Genomic DNA, 13,367 nt, shown 5'->3' on the forward strand with positions numbered 1-13,367 from the left:
TGTTTGTTTGTTTGTTTAAAAAATAATAATAAATATGTCTGCAAATACACATGAACATTTATTAGGAAAAAAGAACTCGATTGGCTTTACAGTCTTACGGGAAGCAAACACCGGCCTCGCGGTTGAAAGTCCGTAGTTGTTGGACCCATCCACGTCCCCTCCTGCTCACCCTACTCACACTTTCATCGCCTTAACTTATGTTGTGCCACTGCGTTTCCCGCTGCCAGGCACCATTACACTATAAGGGCGACCAGCCACGTATTATGCCAATATGAAAGGACGACTTTTTTGTCGGTGTTTGACGCCAGAAATTACTGCCCAAGCACCCGATTTCGACGACTTCAGAGTGAGATCGGATTGTTACGTACTATTGAAACATACCGGCCAGTTAGCTGTATTATTTCTCCAAGTGTACGGACATACTTGTGAGCCATAGTGGATCCTTTTGTAACTGTTCGAGCAAGAGACTCTGACATCCACCCCAGAAACCAATGATGAAAGTGCAGGGGGTGAAGCCAAAGCACCTGACCATGCTACTACTGCTGTTGACTTAGCAGCTAGATATAAGCACAAACAAGAATAGACCCAAGAATCATCTAAATGCAATTCAGTATTATATAATATATATAGTAGAGGGTCCCTGCTCAATCTCTCTTCATGCTTAGAGGTCTTTGGCCCAAAGACCCCTGTTATTATGTTAATCAGAGATCAGGCGTACCATGCAGAGTCAACAGGTGTCTGCAGGCCCTGTAGGGATGCTGTGGGGGTCACTACGTACAGTGGGACAGGCTTACAAGTCTCACAGCGAGCAGGATGGCCTTAATGATGCCTTTACCTCTGTCATTATAGGGTTTATTCAAGCAGCTGCTGGCTGACAGAGAGAGGTGGGAGCTGGTCAGCCTCTCATCTTTGGCTGATATAGAACTGCTTTAATGACGTACCTGCAGCAAACAAAAGTACATATTCATGCCTTGGCTTACTGTTCAGTTATTAATCCTCCACAACGGTAATGACAATGATGTCATCCTCATTCCTTCTCTGATAGTTTTTGGGTGTTTAGTCAAATATGTCATCACAGGTTAATTAATTACTGTCCGTGCATGTGTATCTGCACAGCAGCCACGCAGAGACTGTCAGCCTGTGTCATTACCACTCTCATTTATCCCAGGGGCGAGTGCAGAGTGACATTATCAAGGTTAAATAACAGGAATTAGCTCCTGTGACATTTGATCTGTTCTAATCACAGTTATTATGATCAAAATACTGGTTGGTGTGATTATATGGCGTCTCAAAATAACAAGCGCTCGTTCCATTTGTGCCACCTTGGCTCAGAGTTTGTAAGGAGAGGAGCAGGGAGAATAGCAGGTTTGAATAGCTGCTGTGGTGAAGGTATATAATTTATTGTCTCAACAGTCTTATTAAGAAGATGGAAAACAGAGATGGGGAAAAAAGGATGACACGCAGTTTTACAGCTGTTTATCACTGGTATTGTTACTCTGCTGCAGTGCTGAAGTTCTGCAAATGTCCAGGCGAGGATTAATAAGCAGATATAAATTTAAATAAATGTCTTCAGGGGGAAGATGTGTGCTCAAGCTTATGTGTCAAAGCTTATCTCTGTGATTCCAACTAACAGTGTTTTATTTGACAATGCCACCATTCCACAGTCTGAATAGTTAAAACAAGTTATAATTTAGATTAATCTGTTTATCCACTTCCAAGTAATGTTCTTAACTGGGATTTTTGAGGAACACTGCACTTTATTTTGGAGCCAAATATTGTACTTTTTACTCTGCTAAATTTATTAAATAGCTTTAGTTATCAGTTACTTTGCAGATTCAGATTATTGAAACTAAACTAATAAATGATGACATATTATTCTTCTTTCATTTTCCGTCTTATCCTCTTGAGGGTCAGGGGTGCTGCAGCCTATCCCAGCTGACACTGGGTGAGAGGCAGTGTACACCCTGGACAGGTCACCAGACTATCACAGGGCTGACACATAGAGACAGACAACCATTCACACTCACATTCACACCTACGGACAATTTAGAGTCACCAATTAACCTGCATGTCTTTGAACTGTGGGAGGAAGCTGGAGTACCTGAAGACAACCCACACTGACACAGTGAGAACATGCAAACTCCACACAGAAGGGCTCCCCCACCGGGTTTGAGCCAGTAACCCTCTTGCTGTGAGGCGACAATGCTAACCACTAGACCACTATACCGCCCCATATTGTTGTTATAATTATCAATCAAATTACCCAGCAGTATACAAAGTAATGAAAACAAACTCCAACTTAACCAGCTGCAACATCTGAAGTGATACACTGACACAAGACAATACGATACAGTGGCTAGTTTAGCTGTGAAATCTGTCAAGACTGACAGGATGACCGCATCTCCCAGCGAGCAGTCACGCTTTTCAAACCTAGAGAGAAACAAACTGGAGGAAAAAGTAGCAAAGCGCCCAGTAATGTGTGTGCACCTTATAACTAGTCACTAGCATGCACTTGGGCCCATCGTAACTACCATATGCCACTGATTTCCAAACCATGGATACGTTACATTTGTACATTATTATTATGTAGGTTGGTGAATATGTTGAAACATTATGTTTCTTTATGTTTGTGGTTAGGTTCATAACCACTTGGTTATGGTTAGGAAAGATCATATGTTGTCCAGTAGTGTATATGACCTGACATAACCTTATTATCCTGTCATGACTTCTGGACATATTTGGTCATGTTAGGAGAAGCAGTTGTTCTCGGAGCTGGTTGTCTGGATGACAGGAAAACAGCAGCTTAAGTGACAGGAAGCACCTTTTAATGTGTATTGGAAAGCTGAAGGTGTGTCAACTGATACTGCTTGTTTGTCGTCATGATGTACTAATTCTTTGGCATTTCTCGTGAGTAAACCCTCAAATGTCTAGTCCTGTGTTTTGAGTCTCTTTATTCTACAACAGTCCTAAAATACCTGGTTTTGGAGGCACAATTCCAGCTGGACAAGTAGCAATGTCTCTGAAAAAAAAAACGACTGCTTTTTATGGCACTCGAACAGTGGTCTGCAGCTTGGCAGGCATCTCACCTAGGCCATCCACCATCCCCTCCACTTCCTGATGACATATCACCTCATATGTCATTTTAGAAATGTTGATATGATGTATGAAACATCGACATGTAACATATGGTATCTGCGGTTCTACCGACTTGGCTGTGTAAATGTTATATCTGCTAAACATTTACATGTTGTTAGCTTTGTCATTATGAGCATGCTGGTGTTAGCATTTAGCTCACTGCTAGCATAGCTGCACTCTGTCTTGCTTCTATGTAATGATAAACGGTGTATTAAATGACATTATTTGCTGATTAAAAGGCTTGTATTCCCTCTGAGACCTCCTCACTCAGTCCTCACTTGACTTTGACTCTTTGTCCTGCTACATGAGTGTTTCTGTGTTTACATCTGCTGTCAACAAAATCTTGGCCTGACTTTATCAAAGATTTCAGAGCATGAGCGCTAATCTTGTCCTGAGCTCTGACGCTTCTTGCAAATCACTCAACCCCGAAGCATCGAGTTTCTCTTCTTTCCACCGGCTCATACTGGAACAAAGCTGATGCCAGCGCTAAGGTGTTTCTGGTAAACAGAGCATTAGCTACAAGGACAAGGATCTCGGAGAAGTCACATGGAACGGGGAAGAGTGTATGCTGAACCTCTGCTCTCTCTGAGTTGCGAGGGCTTCTCAGAGATTAGAAACCGGAGTGGAAATGAACCAGAAGATTTGTCTGCAGGAATAGCATGTTTGAATTTTGTTGAGTGAGTTCTTGTGTCTAATCTGCGATTGTCACCTTGAGTACCATAATCTTTAAGTCATGCCCTGTAGTACAAAAATAATATATGACTCTGTGTGTGTGTAAATTACTGGTATAATGTTATGTATATGTGTGTCCCTCACTAATACCAAAAATAAATATGTGATATATGTGATATATATGAATATCTTTTTTTTAAATAGGAAGAAAAGGACATTCTTATATTTTTTTTATCACTTTTATTATATTTTTCATTGTATTTTATTGTATTATTATTTTTATTTTATTAGTAGTAAATTATTATTATCATTATTCTAATTTATTGTTTCTTCACTTATTTTTTACTTTATTTTATTTTCATTGTATTATTATTATTATTATTATTATTATTATTATTATTATTATTATTATTATTATTTATTGTTTCTTCACTTATTTTTTTACTTTATTTTGTTTTTATTGTATTATTATTGTATTATTATTGATTGTTTCTTCACTTATTTTTCACTTTATTTTATTTTAGGTTTTTTAACTTATTTTTTACTTTATTTTATATTCATTGTATTATTATTATTTTTCTGTTATTGTTTCTTCACTTATTTTTTCTACTTTATTTTATTTCTATTGTATTATTATTATTATTATTATTATTATTATTATTATTATTATTTGTTTTTTAACTTATTTTTTTACTTTATTTTATTTTTATTGTATTATTATTATTATTATTATTATTATTATTATTATTATTATTATTATTATTATTATTATTATTATTTATTGTTTCTTCACTTATTTTTCACTTTGTTCTTTTTTATTGTATTATTATTATTATTATTATTATTATTATTATTATTATTATTATTATTTATTGTTTCTTCACTTATTTTTTACTTTTGTTTTCATTGTATTTTTTTATTTTGTTTCATTATTATTATTATTCATAGTAGATTATTATTATTATTATTATTATTATTATTATTATTATTATTTATTTATTTATTTATTTATTTATTTATTTATTTATTTATTTATTTATTTTCATTGTGTAATTATTTTGTAAATAATTTAGGATTGTAATGAATTGGAAATATAGATACATTAAATAATGACTATATAAATAATCAAATGGGTAAACATATTTCTCCTGATATTGATTATAAATATTTTCTAAAATGTTTTTGTCTTGTTTGTATGTATCAGGCTTTAAAATATATAATAGATAAACTGTATATTTTACACATGTATAACTATATTTAGCTTAAAATAATCAGATTTAATAAATGCATAAAGACCATGTCACAGTTTAGGTTTTTTTAGTATAGTACAGTATTATTAATTGTTACACAACAAACCTCTGAAGATATTTATTCTGGATTATTCTTTCTGTTTTTCCAGGCTACCAGATTCATAATCCTTTTGACATATGCCATCAAACTTCCTGTTAAATCAGCGCTACAGTGTCAAACACCATCCAGCGTTGGTTCCTGCCTCTGATACCACAAAGGGGGAACAGGAGCTAGAGAGACAATGCTTCAGTGAGCAATGAGAGGCAATAAAATGAGGAAGACGCAGGGGACAACAAATGTTCTGTCATCATTTTTTTTTTCCCGTGATCCTCAGCAGGTGGGAGTGCTATTTCTGCTGCAACCCAACTCCCTCCTGTCTCCACACAGACACATACACACTAAAAGAAAAACACAGGGAGGCCTTGGTATCAGAGAAGTGCTTGTAATGCACTTTCTACTGTTGCTGCTTTCATAAATAGGTAGGTGACAGCTCAATGTGTCGCTCCATAGTTTTCCTTATGTGGTCGTAAATCTAACCAATTGAACTCATTCTGAACCTTTAGGGTGGAAGTAAAGAAACAGGAACATCTGCTACAGCTGCGTTATTCTCTGAGGCGGGCTGCTGATGTGTGATCTTCAAGGATTTCAGTGCGTCCCCACCTGCTCTTTGAAGTCTTATTTGGTTTGTCAGTTGTTTGCTGTGTAATCCATCTGAACCCACCGTCACGGCCCGGCTAACTCAGCCATGAGATGTCGACTCTGAGGTCTGTGGTATCATTTGAAACCACTGTGTATTTTATATAACATGAGCCGAACAGTATTCAAAGTAATTATATAAGAGATACAGTGCTGTACACTAAGTGTCATGTTTCAGGGGCACTGAGACCTCATATTTCTAGTATTAACATTTTATGCTCTTGCTATTTTTATACAACTCCACAACACTTCAGTGGGAAATATTGTACTTAGTACTCATGACATTTATCTGACAGCAGTGGCGCCATCAAGGGAGGGTCAAGGCAGGACACAGCCACCCTGATACAATCGCTGGCTCCCCTCCATTCAGCCCGATCTCACTTGTCGTTGAAATCCAACGCCTGGGCAGTGACTTCCGGCGTCAGACACCAACAAAAAAAAGCTGTCCTTTCACTTCGGCATCACATGCGGCTGATCGGCATTATAGTTTAATAGCGTCTGGTGGCGTCAGGGAAAAACGCTGCAGGACAAGAACAAAAGTTACGGCGGCAAAAGTCCAAGTAGGGTGGAGGCGAGGGGACGTGGATGGGTCCAACAACCACTGACTTTCACCTAGGAGACTGGTGTTTGCTTCCTGTAAGATGGGAAAGCCAAACCCTGTTCTTTCTTCGTCGAAACCCAACCACGTGTCGGCAGAACGTAATGGTTTGTTATTGAAGGTGAAAAGTTGTAAATTTGCGAGTCCGGTCTCACTCCGAACTCGTCGAAACCCTGCACTTTGGGCAGTGACTTGTTGCGTCAAACACTGATGAAAAAAGCTGTCCTTTAATGTCGGCATGACGTGTGGCCGGTTGTCATTGTAGTTTAACAGCACAAGACGGCGTCAGGGGGGAACGAGAACAAATGTTAAGGCGCCAAAAGTTAGAGTAGGGTGGGTCGGAGGGGTGGTGTATGTGTATATCAAACACCGACCTTCACCAGGGAGAGCAGTGTTCGCATCCCATAAGATTATAAAGCCAAACTCTGTTCTTTGTTCCTAAACCCAACTACGTGCCTTAGAGGTTGAAGGAAAGAAGATGTCAATTCGTCATAATGCGTTTATTTTAGAAGGCACAGTGTATAAACGTTAAATTTCTTGTGAAAACACAAGTGTATTTTGATTGAAAGAAGACAATAGATGTAACAGGCAGAACTTGACACAGCATCCCAGAACCAACACACCCAGGGTACCTTTCAGGTCCTATCTGGATGTGGAAGGTCCATGACCAAACGTTGATATGTGAGATGGTCGGGGTGAGAATGTGTTGCCCCATTGTCCCACCCCCTTGTGAGTATCAAAATAATCGGAGGCCTCTGTGTGGTGTTTTTAAAGTTGAATTGGCTTGTCCACAGTAAATGTTTTGTCCCTTACAATCAGTGTAAATTAAAGCTGTATATTTGTGCTGGAAATGCTGGAAAAACAACAAGGTTTGGTGGCACAAACAGCACCGGAAAACACCACAGTAAGTCACTAAAAATCACTTTGGTGGCACAAATTATGCTAAACACACAAAACGCCTTAATGTCTCGTTAAAAACCAACTATGTTTGATGGCACAATTGACCCAGAAAACGTCAATGTGTTGGTAAAAATCACCCAGATTTAGTGGCGTGAATAACGCTGGAAAAACCACAATGTCTAGATGAAAAAACAACCAGGTTTGGCAGTGCAAATGCTGCTGAAAACGCTGCAGCGTGTCACTAAAAATCACCCAAATTTGGTGGTCTACACAACACTGGAAACACCGCAAGAAGTTGCAAAAAAAAAATCAACCAGGATTGGCGACACAATTGCTGGAAGCACTGCAATATGTAATTAAAAAATAACCAGGTTTGGCAGCACAAACGCCACAAGAGACACTGCTAAAAGACACTCACAATGCATTGCTAAAAAACAACCAGGTTTGGCAGCACAAATGCTGCTGGGAACACCGCAATGTGCAGTTAAAAAAACAACAAATTTGGTGGCACAAACGCCACAATGCATTGCTAAAAAACAACCACGTTTGGCGGCACAATGCATTGCAAAAGATGTTGCATTGTTTTGCTATAAGACACTCAGGTTGTGTGGCACAAACGCAGCTGGAAACGCCTCAATGCCTTGCTTAAAAACAACCAGGTTTGATGGCACAAACTCCACTGGAAACAACCGAAATGTCTTGCTAAAAACACCCACTTTTGGCAGAATAGTCGCAGCTGGAAAGGTTTTGATGTCTCACTAAAAATTAGCCAGGATTGGTGGCACAAACACCATAAACACTGCAGTATGTAGCTAGTCTGAGTGGGCGGATGTTTGCTGCAGAGATCAGCCTCTCATTGGGCGGAATGAGCCACCTGCTGAAGTCCCGCCCTGCCACCTCCGGTTGTGTAGCAGTTTTCAACCATTTTCAACATGTCCTTTACTAACTTTTGCAGTGTTTGATCTTGCGGGGATGTAGCCATTTTTCTGCCATGGTTCGCATCCTGTAGGTGATATTTTTGTGGGCGTGTTACACCAAAACCTGTTTCCCCCCAGCAATATTTTTGCAAGTGCACCATTGCTGTGGCACCGCCCAGAACGATTGTGATTGGTTGAAAGAAGTACAAGCAGCCGGGGCGTTTTTTTCTCCAATCTCAAAGTGAGAGTCGGCCCAGCCAGACCTTTCTTTTCTTGAGAAAGGTCTGGTGAGCGAGACTAGTATGTAGCTAAAAAAACAACCAGGTTTAGTGGCACAAACGCAGCTGGAAATGCCTCGATTTCTTGCTTAAAAACACCAGGGTTTGATGGCACAAACTCCACTGGAAACAACTGCAATGTCTCGCTAAAAACACCCACTTTTGGCGGAATAGTCGCAGCTGGAAAGGTCTCAATGTCTCACTAAAAATCACCCAGGATTGGTGGCACAAACACCGTAAACACTGCAATGTGTAGCTAAACTGTGACTGTGTTGATTTGCTAAAAGATACTCAGGTTGTGTGGCACAAACACAGACAGAAACGCCTTGAAGTCTTGCTTAAAAACACCCGAGTTTGATGGCACAATCAACACGCAAAACATTGCAAAGTGTTGGTAAAAATCACCTAGATTTGGTGGCATAAATAATGCCGGAAACGCTGCAGTAAGTTGCTAAAACATGCTCAGCTTTGACGGCACAAATGCCGCTTGAGACACTGCATTATTTTGCTGAAAAACGCTCAGGTTTGATGGCACAAACGCAGCTGGAAACCCCTCTATGTCTTGCTTACATCACCAATAATTCCTCCGTATGTGACAATCATTTGTTGATATCAACATCTAACAAGACGCAGGTGTGTCTTTCCATCTCTCCTTACCTCCACACCCCCTCCTGTCTCCTCACACTTTCTGGACCTGGTACAAACCCTCACAGTGGCACCGTTGTTTGGACATGGGGCACAGGGAGCAGCTGACACATGACTTCAGCCAAGTGGCCTGCCATGCATCCCTCTGCCCGCTGCTCTGACCTTGACTCTGCCCTCAAAGCGTCTCAGCAGGGGGAGCAGCGGGTGCCCTGAGTGGCCAACATTTCTCAGCTACCTACTTTCATCAGCCCATTTATCCAGACGGGAGGGGCAGTGGGGCTGTGAGACCACTATAGGGTGGGTCTTATTATTGTGAGACGTGTGTTTGTTGTTTGTATGCTTAAAAATTAGGGTTTTTTCTCAGCTTTTTATGTTTTTGAAAACCTTGTATTTTTATATGTCCTGCAAAGGGCCCCAGCACCTCTCCTACACAGGAGCAAGACACACAGAGTTTGTGGTGGTTTTGCAACTCTTTGTATTTGTTGTGCGACTTTTGTGGTTTTGTCTCTTTATAGTCATTTTAAGCCTCCATGTGATTGTTTTGTGTCTCCTTGTGGTTGTTTTGCATCTCATTGCAGTCATTTTGCATCTCTTTGTGGTTGTTTTGTGTCTCTTTGTAGTCATTTCATGCCTTTTGTGGCTGTTTTGTGTCTCTTTGCAGTCATTTTGCATCTCTTTGTGGTTGTTTTGTGTCTCCTTGGGGCTGTTTTGTGTCTCTTTGTAGTCATTGTATGCCTCTTGTGGTTGTTTTGTGTCTCTTTGTAGTCATTTTGCATCTCTTTGTGGTTGTTTTGTGTCTCTTTGTAGTCATTTTTTGCATTCTTGTGGTCACTTTATGTCTCCTTGTGGCTGTTTTGTGTCTCTTTGTCGTCATTTTATGCCTCTTGTGGTTGTTTTGTGTCTCTTTGCAGTCATTTTTCATCTCCTTGTGGTTGTTTTGCATCTCATTGCAGTCATTTTGCATCTCTTTGTGGTTGTTTTGTGTCTCTTTGTGGTTATTTTGCATATCTTTGTGGTTGTTTTGTGTCTCTTTGCAGTCATTTTGCATCTCTTTGTGGTTGTTTTGTGTCTCATTGTGGCTGTTTTGTGTCTCTGTAGTCATTTTATGCCTCTTGTGGTTGTTTTGTGTCTCTTTGCAGTCATTTTTCATCTCCTTGTGGTTGTTTTGCATCACATTGCAGTCATTTTGTATCTCTTTGTTGTTTTGTGTCTCCTTGGGGCTGTTTTGTGTCTCTATGTAGTCATTTCATGCCTCTTGTGGTTGTTTTGTGTCTCTTTGCAGTCATTTTTCATCTCCTTGTGGTTGTTTTGCATCTCATTGCAGTCATTTTGCATCTCTTTGTGGTTGTTTTGTGTCTCTTTGTAGTCATTTTATGCCTTCTTGTGGTCACTTTATGTCTCCTCGTGGCTGTTTTGTGTCTCTTTGTAGTCATTTTATGCCTCCTTGTCCTTGTTTTGTGTCTTAGTCATTTTATGCCTCCTTGTGGTTGTTTTGTGTCTCTTTGTGGTCATTCATGCCCCCTTGTGGTCATTTTGTGTCTCCAAGTGGATGTTTTATGTCTCTTCGTAGTCATTTTGTCTCTTTGTGGTCATTATATGCCTCCTTGTAGTCATTTTATGCCTCCTTGTGGTTGTTTTGTGTCTCCTTGTGGTTGTTTTGTGTCTCTTTGTGGTCATTATATGCCTCCTTGTAGTCATTTTATGCATCCTTGTGGTTGTTTTGTGTCTCGTTGTGGTCACTTTATGTCTCCTTGTGATTGTTTTGTGTCTCTGTCATAATTTGTGCCTCCTTGTGGTTGTTTTGTGTCTGTCTGTAGTCATTTAATGCCTCCTTGTGGTTGTTTTGCATCTCGGTGTAGTTCTTTTTTATCTCCTTGTGGTTGTTTTGCATCTCATTGTAGTCATTTTGTGTCTCCCTGTGGTTGTTTTGTGTCTCTGCATCGTCATTTTATGCCCTCTTGTAGACAATTTATGCTTCCTTGTGGTTGTCTTGTATCTCATTGTAGTCACTTTGTAGCTCTTCCTGGTCAGTATGTGTTAGTTTGAGTGACATTTTGCAAGTGAAGGCGTGGGGGACCCTTAGACACTTTAGGCCCTTAGATCTGTGTCTGGTAGGCTTAAACAGTAATCTGTCCGTGCTTACAATCCAAGGCATTTTTCTCCTTTGAGAGGAGATAGAAGCACCCCTGAACCTTGAAGCATCGGCATAGCATGTTGCATTTCCATAAGAGGGCTGGTGGGGGGAGACAAATCTATTTCAATTAATGCAGCTGGATTTTCGCAATCTATTTTACACAGAAACCAAGTTACACTTTTTCGTGCATCTACACTCATGTCTAATTGTGTCCTAAAATCTAAATCCTGCAACTCGTCAGGAAGTGCAGATGGTAAGAGTTCCTTCCCTTTTTTCTATTTAGGTTGTATGTTTATACCATTTCCACATTCTAACTTAAGATTTCAGGTTTTAAAGTGAGAGTGCCTTGGTACAAGAATTTCATTGTAAAGATTCCTATGGTCTCTTCAAAGAGTTAACTATTTTCTGCCCTCATAAACACGTCATTAAGGATACCAATTATCACTCACAAAGATGAAACCAGAGAGAAAGGACAGCTGGCAGCCATAAAAAGTTGCTAAAAATGCATCCACCTATATACATGTTTATTTTATGGAAAATACAGCAACTAGAATGAAGGGTGAGCACTGACTTTGTCCACAGGAGGGTAGCAGAGGTTTTACATAGTGCTTTTACACAGCACTATAACTGCAGGTGTGCAGGAAAATCAGAATAAGATAGAAAATAATTAAATATTTTAGGCAAAATGTGACTTGGCCGCTAAATTTCGTAGAAGATAAACTGTCAGAATATGTCTGGGTGAAAATAGGACCATAAGGCGACTTCAGTGTGGAGTTAGGGTGTGGTGAGGCTGACAGCTGCAGCCGCGTCTCAATCATTCATTTTTAAGTCTGCTTCATTCAGTGCAGACAGAGTCCAGCAGGGGGCGGCAGCGCCTCATGTCACACATCTTAGCGGGTAGCCGAGGAAAGACACTTTTATTTGCAGCAGCCAGTGTGAAGCCAGCGGGAATGGGAAGAGGACTGTGAAGCAGGACTTTCAAAATAAGATACCGTGTTAAATGACTGGGTTACAGCAAATTGAAAGTGGGCTCCGAAGTGGAAAAACGAAAAAGTGAGGGCTGTCTGAGGACTGAAGCCTGTATAATTTGTTAAATTGTTTTTAATGTGGGTGATGAGCCAATGAGCTATAAGACATCCAGATACAAATAAAAACAATACATGGAGAGGCACTGCCATCATGTTAGTGTCACTTTTGCAGTGGATGGTTTATGAAATAATGTAAAAGGACCCTTTTAGGAAGGAAGGAAGGAAGGAAGGAAGGAAGACATTGGGACTTAATTGTCGTTTCGTTTGAGGACACTGGGACTCTATTGTCTCATTTGAGGACATTGGGACCTTATTGTCGTTTCGTTTGAGGACATTGGGACTCTATTGTCTCATTTGAGGACATTGTGACTTTATTGTCGTCTCATTTGAGGACATTGGGACCTTATTGTCATCTCGTTTGAGGACATTGGGACTTTATTGTCGTCTCATTTGAGGACATTGGGACTCTATTGTCTCATTTGAGGACATTGGGACTTTATTGTTGTCTCATTTGAGGACATTGGGACTCTATTGTCTCATTTGAGGACATTGGGACCTTATTGTCATCTTGTTTGAGGAAATTGGGACTTTATTGTTGTCTCATTTGAGGACATTAGGACCTTATTGTCATCTCGTTTGAGGACATTGTGACTTTATTGTCATCTCATTTGAGGACATTAGGACTCTATTGTCTCATTTGAGGACATTGGGACCTTATTGTCATCTCGTTTGAGGACATTGGGACTTTATTGTCATCTCATTTGAGGACATTGGGACTCTATTGTCTCATTTGAGGACATTGGGACTTTATTGTTGTCTCATTTGAGGACATTGGGACTCTATTGTCTCATTTGAGGACATTGGGACTTTATTGTTGTCTCATTTGAGGATATTTTGACTTTATTGTCTCATTCGACGACGTTGGGACTTTGTCGTCTCGTTTGAGGACATTTTGATTTTATTGTCTTGTTTGAGGACACTTGGACTTTAATGTTGTCTCATTTGAGGACATTTTGACTTTATTGTCTCATTTGACAACATTGGGACTTTATTGTCGCCTCGTTTGAGGACATT

The sequence above is a fragment of the Epinephelus lanceolatus genome, chromosome 23, assembly GCF_041903045.1.
Source record: "Epinephelus lanceolatus isolate andai-2023 chromosome 23, ASM4190304v1, whole genome shotgun sequence".
NCBI lineage: Eukaryota > Metazoa > Chordata > Actinopteri > Perciformes > Serranidae > Epinephelus > Epinephelus lanceolatus.